The 16,524-nt window shown below is 38.1% G+C and overlaps 2 non-coding genes across 2 annotated transcripts; one reads left to right on the top strand and one right to left on the bottom strand.

Annotated features, from left to right (window-relative positions):
• Positions 1 to 2,295: 2,295 nt before the first annotated feature.
• Positions 2,296 to 2,402, bottom strand: LOC116120417. The gene has a single exon (XR_004126537.1). It is a non-coding gene; the product is annotated as a small nucleolar RNA R71 (small nucleolar RNA).
• Positions 2,403 to 11,674: 9,272 nt separating this feature from the next.
• On the top strand, positions 11,675 to 11,781 carry LOC116120416. Its single transcript, XR_004126536.1, has one exon. It is a non-coding gene; the product is annotated as a small nucleolar RNA R71 (small nucleolar RNA).
• The last annotated feature ends 4,743 nt before the right edge of the window (positions 11,782 to 16,524 follow it).

The following is a 16,524-nucleotide window of genomic DNA, read 5'->3' as shown; positions in this document are numbered from 1 at the left end:
TTTGACTATATCCCTTAGATGTTTGATGGATCTATCTGCAAGCTGCAACGACATGATCGTTGGCTTCACTTCACCAATTCCCAATCTCCTGAAAACAGAAAAATGCATTAGATTGATGCTTGCACCTAAATCACACAAAACTTGATCAAAAATAATGTCTCCTATAATGCAAGGAATAGTAAAACTCCCTGGATCTTTGAGTTTCGGGGGTACCTTCTTCTGGAGAATGGCGCTACACTCCTCCGTGAGCATCATTGTTTCCTCATCTTCTAACTTCCTTGTGTTTGATAAAATCTCCTTGAGAAATTTTGTGTAGCTTGGCATCTAATGCAATGCATCTGCAAAAGGAATGTTAATATGCAGTTTTTTAAATATTTCAATAAATTTGGAAAACTACTTATCCTAATTCTTTTTCTTGAGTCTCTGAGGAAAAGGCACAGAAGGAGTGTGATGTGCCAACTCTGGTGGTATCTCGGGAAATGGAATTTTCTCTTTCTTTTGTCTTTGCTTCTCTTCCCGCTATTGTTCATCAACCCTAGAACTGGCTAATTTCTGTTCAGCAACTATCTCTTCATCAACTTCCTCATCACAAAAAAAATATTTAGGGGTATTTAATTAAATTAACAAATTTAAGGGATTTAAAAAAAGTTGAATAATATTGGATAATATTGTGAGTTTTTGCAATTTTACTGTTTAACTTTTTTGGGAATAATAATAATAGTATTCCCAAAAACGAAGCAAACGGAGCCTTAGCCATTTTTAATGAGTTCGTCAGTTTTAAAGTAAGTTTAACATTTTTTGGGAAAGAAGGAGAGAAGATTGAGATTGAACCTTGTGGATTCGTCAAATAGGGAATATCTTTGTTCTCTTTTCTTAGTTTCAATATGTTGAATACATTGCTCACTGGTTTTACTTCGATTTGTGTTAATTTCAGTATGAACTAACTCATCTTGGGTTAGGGTTTTGATGTAATTTGGGATTTCTATGTTTAATCAATGAATTAATGTCGTTTCTACATTCTATTGCATGGATTTTGTGATTTCTCTTGTTTTTATTGAAAGTATTTGTTGAACATGATGAGATTGAGAAATGAATCATGTATGAGCTTCTTAGGGAAATCACCATTGTTGTATTGAACGCTAGAGATAGGTTTGAGAATCAATGAAATCAATCTAGGATTCCATTAGCTTAATGAACTTGGATCTATTAATCTCCAAATTGTTGGGTGCGAAAGCTTAATAGGGAAAAGTAGGAATTCATAGCCTGAGAAGGTATGTTTTACACATTAGGGAGTTCGATTTACAATCCGTGCATGTGAGTGTAGAAGTAGCATAATTCGTAGATTAATTCATAGAATCCTAATGAAGTCAAAACCTTAACCGTTTGCTTTACTTAATATTACTCTTGCTTTAATCTTGCTTTCATTAATTAGCTTTTTAAATACTTAGTAAATTTTGTTTCCATCTTAGTTTAAATTCCTCCCGTCAATCCAAACACTTTTCGATTTCTCCAAGTTAATAACAATTAGGAAAATCAGTGCTTAACAACCAATCCTCGTGGGAACGATACTTTTCTTATCACTTTATTACTTTTTGCGACTAGTGCACTTGCTATACATTGCATGTTGTAGTTACAACGCAACAAGTTTTTGGTGCCGTTGTCAGGGATTGATTTTTATGTTAACATTGAATTTTTCTTGTGTAGCTAGATTGGAGTTTTATTTTTTTGTTTTAATTGTTTATTGGTTAATTTTTGTTGTTCTTTTCTGTTAGCTTGTGAGCTCACTTTTTCTCTCTTTCTGTATAGTTTATGCGAAGAGCTAGACATCAGCCAGTTGTTCCTGTTGATCTAGAGATTGAAAGAACCACATGAAGACTTAACAGAGAGAGAAGAGAACGAGAGGCCATAGTTGTTGAGATGGTAGAAAATAGAACGTTGAGGGAATTCTCAGTTCCCACAGTTGATGGCAGTAGGTTAAGTATAACTAGACCAATAGTACAAGTCAACACTTTCGAAATAAAGCCAGCAATCATCCAGATGATCCAGCAATCGATACAATTTAAGGGAGATTTGAAGGAAGATCCAAATCTACACATTGCAAACCTTTTAGAGATTTGTGATTCCTTCAAGTCAAATGGAGTGTCGGATGACGCCATCAGATTGAGATTGTTCCCTTTTTCATTAAGGGATAAAGCAAAGGGATGGTTAATGGCACTACCACCAGGAACGATCACAACCTGGAATGAATTAGCACAGAAGTTCCTGACCAAATTCTTTCCTCTAGCAAAATCTGCGAAGATGAGAAATGATATCACATCGTTTCTACAGGAAGAGTCTGAATCATTATATGAGGCTTGGGAAAGATACAAGGAACTACTGAGGAGGTGTCCACACCATGGTTTGCCAGTTTGGATGCAAGTCCAAACGTTTTATAATGGGTTGATGGTTAATGTGCAAACGATGGTGGATACAGCATCGAGAGGAGCATTGCAAAACAAGACACCTAAAGAAGCTCGTGAGTTGCTTGAAGTTCTGGCAAGTAACAATTATCAAAGATCGAATGAGAGGATACAATCGAAGAAATATGTGGGTCTTCATGAAGTTTATGCATACACGGCCATTTCAGCCTAACTTACAGCACTTCAAAAGTAATTGGGAGGTATGCAAGTGAATTCTATTCAAGCACCTCAATTAACTTGTGATTTTTGTGCAGGTAACCACATGAGCAATGAATGTCAAGTGGGGAACACTTTTGCTTCAGCTTCATCATCATCAGAACAAGTCAACTACTTGGTAGGAAATCAAAGACAACAGAACAATCCTTATTCCAACACATATAATCCTAGTTGGAGGAATCATCCAAACTTGTCTTGGGGCAATCAGAATCAGCAGAACAACCAATGGAACCAAATAGCGATGCCAAACAATCAAGCTGGGGTGAATAATCAACCAAGGGATCAAAGATTGACAAAACTGGAGGATATGTTCAGAAAATTTATGCAAGAGACCACAGGTTTCATGAATGAGACGAGGGCGAATTTCAGAAACCAAGGGGCCTCCATTCGAAACTTGCAGGTACAAGTGGGTATATTAGCTAAAAAACTGAATGAGAGACCACAGGGTTCCCTACCAAGCAACACAATGACAAATCCACAAGAACAAATGAATGCAATAACCTTAAGCAGTGGGACAGTCTTGGAAGAGGTGGAAAAATCAGAGAAAGAAGAAAGCCCACCAAAAGAAAAGGAAGATTCTAATGAAGAAATAGATGAAGAGATCATTGCTGAAGAGAAGCCAACCAGTCCTAGGGAAGATGAACCAAAGCGGGAAGAAGGGCAAAGGCAAAAGAAAGAGAAATTGCCATTTTCAGAGATACCACCTGATGCGTGTTTACTACAACATGCAATATGTAGCAAGTATACTAGTCGCTCAAGTAATAGAGTGATGAGTGAGTATCGTTTCCACGAGGATTGTTCGCTAATCACTAAGTTTCCTACTGTTCTCAAGTTGAAGCAATCGAATTCTCTTGGATTAATGGGAGCAATTTATACTAAGACTAAAACAAAATTTACTAAACTAAACTTTAACTATGAACGCAAGATGTAAAACACAGATAAAATCAATTTAAACAAACAGTAGGGTTTTGACTTCATTCGGACTCTATGGGTTAAACCTAAAGAATTAAACTAAATTCATATTCAAATGCATTGATTGTAAATCGAATTCTCTCAAGTGTCAAACATACCTTCTCAGGCTATGTTTTCCTACTCTTCCCTATTAACCTTCTACACCCAACAAATTGAAGGTAAATAAATCTAAGCTCATTAAGCACAAGAATCCTAGAATGATTTCATTGGTTCTTGAATCTATCTCTAACATCCAATACTACAATGGTGATTACCCAAGAAGCCTAAAATGATTCATTTCTCAATCTCATCATGTTCATCACATATAAACAGTAAATTCATAGTAAACACACAATCAAAGCAAAATTATATGAAAAGAAAGCAATCTATCACTTAACCCATGAAATTCCGAATTACAATCAAAACCCTAACACAAAATAGGTTAGTTCATGGCTAAATCAACAATACAAACAAAAGAAACGAAAATACCAAAGTTCAACATAATGTAAACAAGAGAAAAGAAAAGAAATCTCCCCAGTTGACGAATCCACTGGTTTAATCTCGAATCTTCACCCTCTTTAGATCTAAGTTCACCCAAAAAAAATCTAAGAAAATGTAAAAAGCTCCAAAAACCTACTCGAAGAACAACCCTGGCAAAAAGACTCAGTTTTTCTTTTATACCTCGCCCAAAATCCTAAGAAAAACACCAAAAAGTAAAACTGTGCGTTTTACAAAAACTGAAAAATGCAGACTTCGCCGACAAAAGAAGCCAAATCGGTGTGTGACTGGCTCATTTCGCTGCGGCGAAGCTTCCTGAAGAATTTTGAAGTTACAGAATTGCCCTCCGCTTGCTTCTTTGCTTGAATCTTCGATCTTCGGTGCTCTCCCTTGGGCACAAGCTCCATCGTGCTTGACTCTGCTTCAGAACTCTCCCAACTTCTGAGATTCGCTTACTTCTGAGTCCAGAAATTCCAATTCTGTCTTTATTCGCTCAAATTGCCCATTTTAACCTGAAACACGAAATGTAAGGAATTAAGTAGCAATTCAGGCATAAATGAACTAAAAAGTATCTAAAATCTGGCCTAAAAGCTTACATAATATAGTATAATCCTCGGATTATCAAATACTCCCAAACTAGGGACATGCTTGTCCCCGAGCATCAGGTACAAAACAAGATAAAAGAAAAATACAAACGGTCAAAAACATAAAACAACAATTAACAAAAAAAATGAAAAAGAAAAATGAAAGACTCAACTCACAAAACAACTACCTAGAATTTATACCAATCTCAAAAGTTGTTGCAAAATTATTATTAGAAAAATGTTTAACACTCCAAGAAGTTATAAGTTACATCGAATTTCTTTCTCAATTGGTCCCCTGAGTAGGTAATCCCCACTTCAATCCACCTTCCGACTTCCCGGATTATTTTATGCAGGAATGCAAAGTTTATCAAATGGTGGTAGACTCCATAAGCCTAAATATCGAACTACTCTCCACTAATGAGGACTAGACAAAGATAAGAATCAAAAGGTCTTTATAAGCTTGTAACGCTAGGCTCAGTTAGTGGGTTCCAAGAAAAAGGATAGGAATAAAAAAGTAAGAGAACTCGATTTTCCTCATGCAAACACTATAATCAAATCAAACTCCACTTCTTTTTAACCACCAATCAACATGTCCACTAATTTACAACCCTCAAATTTGTATCTTTCTTATTTCTGATACCATATATGCGGCGGGGGAAATGCATCTAAGGTGTACGTGGTATTATTATACCAGAGGTTGCCAAAAATATAAAATGAGTTTACTGTTTGAAATGAAAAACAAAATCAACTAAAAACAAGTAAAAATAAAGAAAAACAAAAACAGGTGCTCCGGTGCTCATTCTTCGCCCTCCTCGTCTTCCTCGTCGTCGTCCTCTTCTGACTCAGAGTCCATCCACTCATCTGAATTCCAGTCAGCCCATTGGAATTCTGTAGTGTCAACGTTGAGCTTGTTGAAGCTACTCTTTTGCATATCATACAGCATCTGGGTTTGATCAGCCAACCAATCCTGACGTTTTGCCATACGTTTCATCATACCCATCATCTGCTGTATCATTTCCTTCTGTGTAGCTGTGGAGCTGGAGGATGTGCCCAGGCTTTGTGTGGTTCTCTGTCGTTTTGTTCCTGCTCTTGGTTGCTCAGCTTCTGGACGTTCAAGATGCTTTCGAAAATAATATGAATCGAGGATTGGGGCAGCATGAATACGTTGCTCATCATCATACACCTCGGCTCCAGCTTTAATGCATAAGGCTGTAATGAGATGTGGGAAAGAGTAACTTGATTGCCCTGGTTTGGCAGCATGACAAATGTTGTTCAAGATAATTCGTCCCACATTTATACTCTTTCCTGTGGCAATAGAATAAAGCAATAATGCCTTCTCGTAAGTTATCGTGCTATAGTGCGTTTTCGGCATCAACCTCACACTAACAAAATACTGCCACAGTCGAGTCATCAGTGTCAAATAAGTTCCCTTAATGATCTTCTTTTGTTTCTTCGACACTACCCAAGTTGCATCCACTTTTGCAATAACCGGAAGAATGATATTATCCTGAAACTATGACGTCTTAAACCTTGTGTACTCATCCTGATCAATCGTAGGTAGGGTATAAAACTCATTGATCACGTCTTCCGTAAATGGCACATCAACCCCTCTCACAAATGCAGTACCCTCCTCACAATCCGGGAGGTTGGCATAAAACTCCCTTACTAGCGGCTTTACAGCCGGTTGTGCAGGAGCACTCATAAACAGTTCCCACTATCTCCCTCGACTCCAGTCCAATGCCTAACTCGCAATCAATTCGTGCTCATGAATAAAGCCCTTATCTTTTCTTTGGATACCCCTTGATATCGTTTCCAGGCCTCCTCACTCACGAAGCGGTTGTCCACTTTCTTTCCTTTTACCTTGCCCTTTGATGGTACCTTGACTTTGGGTGCCATTTTCTATAATTCAACTCACAGCACAACCCAAAAATTCAAGCCGAGGTTCCCCATAACAACCAATTCAAACTTGAAAAAGAAAATTGACAACACTTCCAAAAAAATTGCACTTCAACCCCCAACTACAAATTTTTCCACAATCAACCAAACACTTCAAAATTGAAAGCCCACACTCCTCAATATCACACAACACACACAATTCTTCCTCAAACAAAATCAAAGGCACAATTACCAAAAATTAGCAAATCCACCAACAATCCACAAATTTCAAATCCACAAATTAAAACTCAAAATTTTTGAGAAACAATCTTAGAGAATGTGAAATCTTACCCAAAATAAGGAGTACTTGCCACCAATTGAGCCAAAATCAACCTAGAATGCAAAACCCCCAAATCGTTGAACTGAAAAATTTTCGTCACTTTTCGCAAAAATTTGTGTTGAAATGCGTTGGGTTGGTGTTTAGGAAGGTTAAGGAGAGAGAAATTTTGTTTGGAAATCATTGGAGAGACTTTGGATTGAAGTTTGAAAATTTTTTTTTTTTAAATGGGTTTGAGCAGTTGCGTGAAAATGAAAAAGGAAAGTAAGTATTTATATAAAACTGTCATTGCCGCAACGAAGTTCTTCATTCAAAACCCTAAATTCAAAACCCAGGTCTCGCCGCGGCAAAGAAAAATACTTCGCTGCGGCGAAAACTTACCGTGGCTACTCGCCCCGGCGTGGAAAACTGTAATGCCCCACTTGAGGTATGTAGCTAATGTTTCTTTTTTTGCTCTTATTTGAGTCAGTTTATTATGAATATTGTTTGGTTGGCCCTTAGTTGAATGGAGATAGTGGTTTGGTTAAGTGTTTGCCCTGGAAATTATGAAGAATTGTTGAAATTTTGGGGTTACAGGCTTCACCGGGGCGAAGAAGAATCTTCGTCGCTGCAAAATTATTTTTAGCCCGCGATGAGCTGCTGGAGTGTTTCGTCGCGGCGACGGGTCAGCTGAGAAATTTATAGAAGTTTAGATATTTTCTTCCCTAAGGGCAATTTGACCATTCTACCCCTAATTAGCAGGAAAAGTGGGGAGTGAAATGCAAGGAACTTGCATGAAGAATAGTTTAAATGGGGGTGCATTTGCAAAGTATTCAAAAGGCAAAAGTGGAATTCCTAAGAAAGAGTAAGGGTAAAATGGGAATGAATGAATATATTTTGAGCTAAAAAGGGTTGAAGCTTAGTAAACCCTTCATTCATTCTTCTTCCACCGCCATTCTCTCCCACCATTTCCTCTCAATTCTTCCTTCAATCTTTCAAGGAGTTTTGAGAGTTTTTTTAGTTGGATCTTGGTAGAGAATTAATCTAAGGCATCACAAGGTAAGGATTCTTGCTTTAGATGAGAGTTTTATTATGTTTTGGTTAAAGTCTCATGTTGTGGTTGTTATTTAAAGTTGTAGAGAGAAATCAAGCTACCAAAGGAAAGGAGAAGTATTAGAGAAGTTATTTCCTTACAAGGTAAGTAAATCCCAACCCAAGTTGAGATTTGAGAAAAGAAGTTGAGAATGAGTAGTTATGTTGTGATGAGTTGAATGAAGTTGGATGAGATTGAGTATATATTTTGGGAGTGTTCCTCTATGATTGGGGTTATGCTCATGGAAGGGAGTTTATTCCCATTTTTGGATGGTTAAAAAGAGAAATAGAGTTGTAGTTAGAGAAGAGTTGTTAGATGCACATGAGTTGTTTGATGAAATGCCTAAGAGAAGCATGAGAATGAGTTATGAACCTTACTTATTGCAACATGGCATATTGGCATTTCCTAAGTGCATTAATGAGCATGAATCATCTATATACATTAATTGTGCATTTGAGAAGTAGCTTGAGAAAGAGTAGAGGACTTTATGACTCACCTACTCTAAGCATTAAGCTACACCATGAATTTAGTTTGAGAAAGAGTAGAGAACTATGTGAATACACTACTCTAGAGAGAATGAGAATAGCACTAAGAACGGGTTGGTGCTTTGTGATCTCCACCCGATAGGTATCAGAACGGGTTGGTGCTTTGTGATCTCCACTCGACAGGTATGAGAATGGGGTTGGTGTTTTGTGATCTCCACCCGAAAGTTGTGAAAAGTGGGTTGGTGCTTTGTGATCTCCACCCAAAAGTCACGAAGTTACGAAGAGTGGGATGGTGCTGTGTGAACTCCACCCAGTCGTGCCTCCGGTAAGATGAGGCCGTGACATACAACAACAGTTAAGTAAAGAGAGTTGAGTGAAAGATAAGTACTGTAAGGAAAGAATTAGAGAGAGAGTTATGGGGACAGTCGAGTAAAGGATTTACTTACTGAGCATTATCTCATGCTTACCCTGTTGTTTTCTTTGTGGTTGCAGGATCTAGGTGAGAACGTGGTTGGATAGGCATCGGGAAGCGAAGAGTGATAGCTACACTGTCCACTGTTTTAACACCTTTTTGTAAATGATACTCTGTTTTGTATAAATAATGTTTATATGTAATAAAAGAAAACTTTGGGCCCATTTACTTTCGCTACTATACATATATTCTACTTGATATATTTTTACAAGTATCTTCGTGTAAAGCAGTCATTACAAAAACTCTTCGCCGCGGCAAAATTGCCTTAGAAAAATTTCGTCCAATCTTCTTCGCAGCGGCGAAGACAAATTCTTCACCGAGACGAAAACTTATAGGAGCTGCAACAATTTTCAGGGTTCTTCGCCCCAGCGAAGAAAAAATCTTCGCCGTGGCGAAATCTGGGACTTTTTCAAAACTCATTTTCATACAATGTGCTTCGCAGCGGCGAAGAATACTTCTTCGCCCCGGCGAAGTCTAAAGCATTTTCTTTCCTTCTTCAAGCTAAAAACTTCACCTGAAACACCCAAAAACACACAAATTAAAAATCATTGAACTCATGCGAAAATCAAACAAATTCAAACATAATAAAATGACAAATAATTGAACACTTGGGTTACCTCCCAAGAAGCGCTTGTTTATAGTCGGAAAGCTCGACTCTCTCGATTTTTCACGTTAGTTCGGATTATCCAAGTACATCACATCCCAAAATTTTCCCTTGTGCTCGAGCTTATTTTGCTGATGATCTTTTTCACATAGGGTCCTTGTTGGGAGTTTCACCACCCATTTACATCCCTTGGTCATTACTTTGGTGGTTCGACTCTTCTCACTGACTGCTTTCCGTTTTCTTGACTTTCCCTCACCCTTTTTGAGCTGAGATATCCGTTCCTTGTGAAAATACAATCTTGACTGTGGCTTATCTCAGAATTTCGTGCAACCCTTTCTGTTATGGCCCTCACTCTCAAACTGATTCAGTTTGACAATGAAGCTCTTAATTTCCACCTTAGTATTGTTCCGTTGGAAGGTTTCAATTTTTGCCTAGTCGACCACATCGATTTTTAAATATGACTCTTGTTTAGGTGGAGTTCTCATTGATTCAAGGACATTAAATGTTATTTCTTCATCTTGCATCCTCATGATCAACTTCCCTTCTTGCACGTCAATTAAAGCTCTTCCGGTAGCCAGAAATGGTCATCCCAGGATAAGAGGAATCTCTTTGTCTTCTTACATATCCAAAATAAAGAAATCCGCAGGAAAAATAAACTTGTCCACCTTAATCAACACATCCTTTACAATGCCCCTCGGATGCTTTATTGATCGATCTGTATGTTGCAAGCATATGGTTGTCGGCTTCACTTCATCAATTCCTAATTTCCTGAAAATAGAAAAAGGCATAAGGTTAATGCTAGCACCTAGGTCACATAAAATTCGATCAAAGGTGATATTTCCTATAGTGCAAGGAATAGTAAAACTCCCTGGATCTTTGAGTTTCAGGGGCAGCTTCTTTTGTAAGATGGCACTGCATTCCTCCGTGAGCATCACCATTTCCTCATCTTCTAACTTCCTCTTGTTTGATAAGATTTCCTTAAGAAATTTCGAGTAACTCGGCATCTGTTGCAATGCATCTGCAAAAGGAATGTTAATATGTAGTTTCTTAAAAACATCAAGAAATTTAATAAACTACTGATCTTGATTTTCTTTTCTAAGTCTTTAAGGAAAAGGCACGGGTGGTGTGTGATGCACCAACTCTGGTGGTATCTTGGGGAATGGCAATTTCTCTTTCCTTTTCTTTTTCCCCTCTTCCTGGTTCTGTTCATCTTTCCTTGGGCTAGGTGGTTTCTCTGCAGCAACGATTTCTTCATCAACTTCCTCATCAGATTCTTCATTTTTCTTTGATGGACTTTCCTCTTTCCTTGATTTTTCCACCTATTCTAAAACTTTCGCACTTCTCAACGTAATTGCATTTACTTGCTCACGTGGGTTAGTCACTGTATTGCTTTGGTAAAGAACCCTAAAGTCTATCATTTAGCTTTTCAGCCAATTGGCCCATCTGTACCTCAAGATTCCGAATGGATGCCCCTTGATTTCTAAAATTCATCCTCGTCTCATTCATAAAACCCGTGGTCTCTTGCATGAATTTCCCAAACATGTCCTCCAACTTTGTCACTCTTGGATCTCCCGGTTGATTATTCACCCCTGGTTGGTTATTTGGCAATGTCTTTTGGTTCCATTGATTATTTTGCTGGTTTTGATTGCCCCAAGCCAGATTTGGATGATTTCTCCACCCCGGATTTTATGTGTTGACTACGGGTTGTTTGGTTGCCTCTGATTTCCTGCCAAGTAGTTCACTTGCTCCGATGACGAGGATGACGAAGCAAATGTGTTCCCCACTTGACACTCGCTGCTCACATGGTTTCCTGCACAAAAATCACAAGTTAGTTGAGGTGCTTGAATAAAGTTTACCTGCATACTTCCCAACTGTTTCTGAAGTGTCGTGAGTTAGGCTGAGATGGCTGTGAAGGCATCAACTTCATGAAGACCCATAGATTTTCTTGGTATTGCTCTCTCATTTGGTCTTTGATAGTTATTGCTTGCCAAAACCTCAAGCAACTCATAAGCCTCCTCTGGTGTCTTATTCTACAAGGCTCCTCCTGATGCTGCATCCACCATGGTTTGCACGTTACCCATCAGTCCATTGTAGAATGTTTGGACTTGAAGCCAAACTGGCAACCCATGGTGTGGACATTTCCTCATTAATTCCTTGTACCTCTCCCAAGCCTCATACAATGACTCGGATTCATCTTGTAGAAATGATGTGATATCATTTCTCAGTTTTGCTGATTTTGCTGGAGGGAAGAACTTAGTCAAGAACTTCTGTGCTAGATCATTCCATGTTGTGATAGTTCCCGATGGTAGTGCCATTAACCACCCCTTTGCTTTATCCCCTAATGAGAATGGGAATAACCTCAACCTAATGGCGTCATCTGACACTCCGTTCGACTTGAAGGTGTCACAAATTTCCAAGAAGCTCGCAATATCTTATTTGTATCTTCCTTCAAATCACCATTAAACTGTACCGACTGCTGGATCTGAATGATTGCTGGCTTTCTCAAAGTTTTTTCGCTTGCACTGTAGGCCTAGTATAATCAACCCCTGCCATTAACCGTGGCAACTGAGAATTCCCTTAGTGTCCTGTTTTCTGGTTTTGCCATTTCAATAGTTTATTTCTTCTAAATCAACCACTAAATCCTCTCTTTCTCTTCTCTCTCTGTTAAGTCGTCTGGCGGTTTCTCTCAATCTTAATATCAATAGGAACCATGGCTAATGTCTCGCTCTTAGAATAACTGACAAATAAAATGAAAGAAAGTGAGATCACAAACAACAGAAAATTTAAAGAAAAAAAAAAAAAAAAAAACAAGAGTAAAACAGACAATGATGAAAACAAAAATTAAAACTCCAATCTAGCTAACTATAGAAAAATTGAATGTTAACTTAAAACTCAATCCCCAGCAATGGCGCCAAAAACTTGATGTGTGTTTACTACAACATGCAATATGTAGCAAGTATACTAGTTGCTCAAGCAATAGAGTGATGAGTGAGTATCGTTCCCACGAGGATTGTTCGCTAATCACTAAGTTTCCTACTGTTCTCAAGTTGAAGCAATCGAATTCTCTTGGATTAATGGGAGCAATTTATACTAAGACTAAAACAAAATTTACTAAACTAAACTTTAACTATGAACGCACGATGTAAAACACAGATAAAATCAATTTAAACAAATAGGTAGGGTTTTGACTTCATTCGGACTTTATGGGTTAAACCTAAAGAATTAAACTAAATTCATATTCAAATGCATTGATTGCAAATCGAATTCTCTCAAGTGTCAAACATACCTTCTCAGGCTATGTTTTCCTACTCTTCCCTATTAACCTTCCGCACCCAACAAATTGAAGGTAAATAAATCTAAGCTCATTAAGCACAAGAATCCTAGAATGATTTCATTGGTTCTTGAATCTATCTCTAGCATCCAATACTACAATGGTGATTACCCAAGAAGCCTAACATGATTCATTTCTCAATCTCATCATGTTCATCACATATAAATAGTAAATTCATAGTAAACACACAATCAAGCAAAATCATATGAAAAGAAAGCAATCTATCACTTAAGCCATGAAATTCCGGATTACAATCAAAACCCTAACCCAAAATAGGTTAGTTCATGGCTAAATCAACAATACAAACAAAAGAAACGAAAATACCAAAGTTCAACATAATGTAAACAAGAGAAAAGAAAAGAAATCTCCCCAATTGACGAATCCACTGGTTTAATCTCGAATCTTCACCCTCTTTAGATCTAAGTTCGCCCAAAAAAAAAATCTAAGAAAATGTAAAAAGCTCCAAAAACCTACTCAAAGACCAACCCTGGAAAAAAGACTCAGTTTTTCTTTTATACCTCGCCCAAAATCCTAAGAAAAACACTAAAAAGTAAAACTGTGCGTTTTACAAAAAACTAGAAAATGAAGACTTCCCCGCGGCAACAAAAGAAGCTGAATCGGTGCGTGACTGGCTCATTTCGCTGCGGCGAAGAACAACCTTCGCCATGATGAAGCTTCCTGAAGAATTCTGAAATTACAGAATTGCCCTCCGCTTGCTTATTTGCTTGAATCTTCAATCTTCGGTGCTCTCCCTGGGGCACAAGCTTCATTGTGCTTGACTCTGCTTCAAAACTCTCCCAACTTCTGAGATCTGCTTACTTCTGAGTCCAGAAATTCCAATTCCATCTTTATTCGCTCAAATTGCCCAATTTAACTTGAAACACAAAATGTAAGGAATTAAGTAGCAATTCAAGCATAAATGAACTAAAAAGTATCTAAAATCCGGCCTAAAAGCTTAAATAATATAGTATAATCCTCGGATTATCACCACCAGAGTTGGCACATCACACCCCTCCTGTGCCTTTTCCTCAGATGCTCAGAAAAGAAAATCAGGATAAGCAGTTCACTAAATTTCTTGATGTATTTAAAAAACTGCACATTAACATTCCTTTTGCAGATGCATTACAATAGATGCCGAGCTACGCGAAATTTCTCAAGGAAATTCTATCAAATAAAAGGAAGTTGGAAGATGAGGAAACAGTGATGCTTACGGAAGAATGTAGCGCCATTCTACAGAAGAAGCTACCGTCGAAACTCATGGATCCAAGGAGTTTTACTATCCCTTGTGTTATAGGAAATATCACCTTTGATAGAGTTTTGTGTGATTTGGGTGCAAGTATAAATCTTATGCCTTTTTCTGTTTTTAGGAAACTAGGAATTGGTGAAGTAAAGCCGACAACCATATGCTTGCAGCTTATAGATAGATCCATTAAGCATCCGAGGGGTATTGTTAAAGATATGCTAGTTAAGGTGAACAAATTTATTTTTCCAACAGATTTCTTTGTGTTGGATATGGAAGAAGACAAAGAGATTCCTCTCATCCTAGAACGACCATTTCTGGCTACCAGAAGAGTTTTAATTGATAAAAAAAAGGGGAAGTTAATCATGAGGATGCAAGAGGAAGAAGTAACATTCAATGTCCTCGAGTCTCTAAAAGTTCCACCGAAACAAGAGTCATGTTTCAAAATTGACTCAGTGGATCAGTCAATAATTGAAACTCCCCCACTTGACAATCCTAATTCACCAATTAAGGGATGCACGGTCAAGTTAAGGCAATTCGAGGATGAGGACCATAACCCAGAAGGTTACACTACATTCCGAGATGGGCAACAATCAAGCACGTTCTTCACAAGGGAGAGATTTCTCAGTTCAAAAAGGTTGATGGAAGGTCAAGAAAACGGAAAGCTGTTAATGAGAAGGTTCGAACCCTAAAAGAAATGACCAAATGATGGAAATGGGTGGTTAAGCTCTACACCAAAGCTCGTTGTGACAAAAATCATCAACAATTGAAGCTTCAGTGCAGGGAAAATGTTTAGGAGATGATGTATTTGGACAATCAGGATTGACGAAGGACTTGAGACAGTCGAGCTTCTGACTATAAACAAGCGCTTCTTAGGAGGCAACCCAAGTGTTTTCATTTGTTGTTTGTTTGTTTGTTTATTGTTTTGAATTTGATTAGTTGTTTTATGATTTAGAATAATTTTAATTTCGTGTGTTTTTGGGTGTTTCAGGTGAATGATCAAATTAAGGCAAGAAGAGAAAATTTCCAGTTCTCGCCACGGCGAAGTTAATTCTTCGCAGCCGTGATGTATACTTTGCAAGAAAAAGAATTCGAAAAGTTCCAGACTTCACCGCGGCGAAGTTTGTGCTTTGCCGAGGTGTTGTGCTCTCTGGAATTTTTCGCCGCAGCGAGACAATTTTCTTCACCGCAGCATAGAAGGTGTTAGAGTAGATGCCCTAGAGCCAATCAATTATTGTAGAATTGACTCTTTGTAATAATATTCATTGATCAATAAAAGGCATTTTATTCTATATCGCATAAATCATCATTGTATGTATTGATGTATGTCCTTAGAATGGTAGAACCGTGACGAGGGTATCAAGTGTTTCAAATCTTGATAGTGAGAACCCTATAAGCACATATGATGGCCATTCTAGAAACGTCAATAGCCCCAGTATTACTCTGAAGTAAGGGCACAGATAATACAGTAAGGCTATCATAGTGTTGAACGACCTTGTCGAAAGGCAGTGATTGATCTCACTTGTCAAGGTTGTTTGGTGACAACCTGGTGCAACACATCGGTGCTTGTTGTAGGCAAGTTCTCTAGACTGACCCACCAGAGGATTCCATATAGATGGTAACGCTAGTGTCTATGGAACAAATCCTCTAACGAATGATGGTGCATGTGATCCTTAGACTTGAGATCACCGGAACGCCTTGTGCACCGATTGGTGCAGTTTGACACTAGCCTAATGCAGTTCTATTTAGAGCTATCAATACAGTAGTGATTGGCTATATCAAGGAGTGTATCAAGACTATGGTGGATAGACAGAGGATTCATCACTCCCGGGTACGGGAGAAGTTATCTCACGACGCAATTCAGTAAACGGTAATGACACTAAAACTATGGCCATAGTGGGATTGAGTTGTTGCTCTATCCAGTTTATAATACAGGTCATTGGTCTAGTAACTGAATACACAATGTCGAGAGTAACTGAAGGTTGACACTATTTCTATGCCTCGGTCTCATCGAGATAACGTATGATGAAAGGATCGAATTGCTCGGTAATCATATTGTTGACAGGTAGCTACTTCGCTGAATCCGAATCTATCGGGTGGCCATGATGCCTTGCTAGGGGCCAATCTTGGTCTGTGTATAGTGAGACGATTAATTGGTGTTAATCGCAATACTATACACTACCGGTATGATGAGGAGCCTATGGGTCACACATGTAGAAGATAATTTAAGACTCAGAAAGTAAGAAGGGCGTTTTTGTCTTTTTAGGAGAAAGAGAAAGGGTATGTTGGTAATTTCATAGTGCAATTAAAGTTAATGAGGTCGTAGCCTTTATTTAATTTGTTAGAAAAATTAAATAAGTGAGATTACGTTTAAATATGTGTTTGCATATATTTAAATAA

The sequence above is a fragment of the Pistacia vera genome, unplaced genomic scaffold (assembly GCF_008641045.1).
Source record: "Pistacia vera cultivar Batoury unplaced genomic scaffold, PisVer_v2 Contig930, whole genome shotgun sequence".
Lineage (NCBI taxonomy): Eukaryota > Viridiplantae > Streptophyta > Magnoliopsida > Sapindales > Anacardiaceae > Pistacia > Pistacia vera.
The sequence above is the reverse complement of the archived record's forward strand: the minus strand, read 5'-3'. Positions and strand labels throughout refer to the sequence as shown.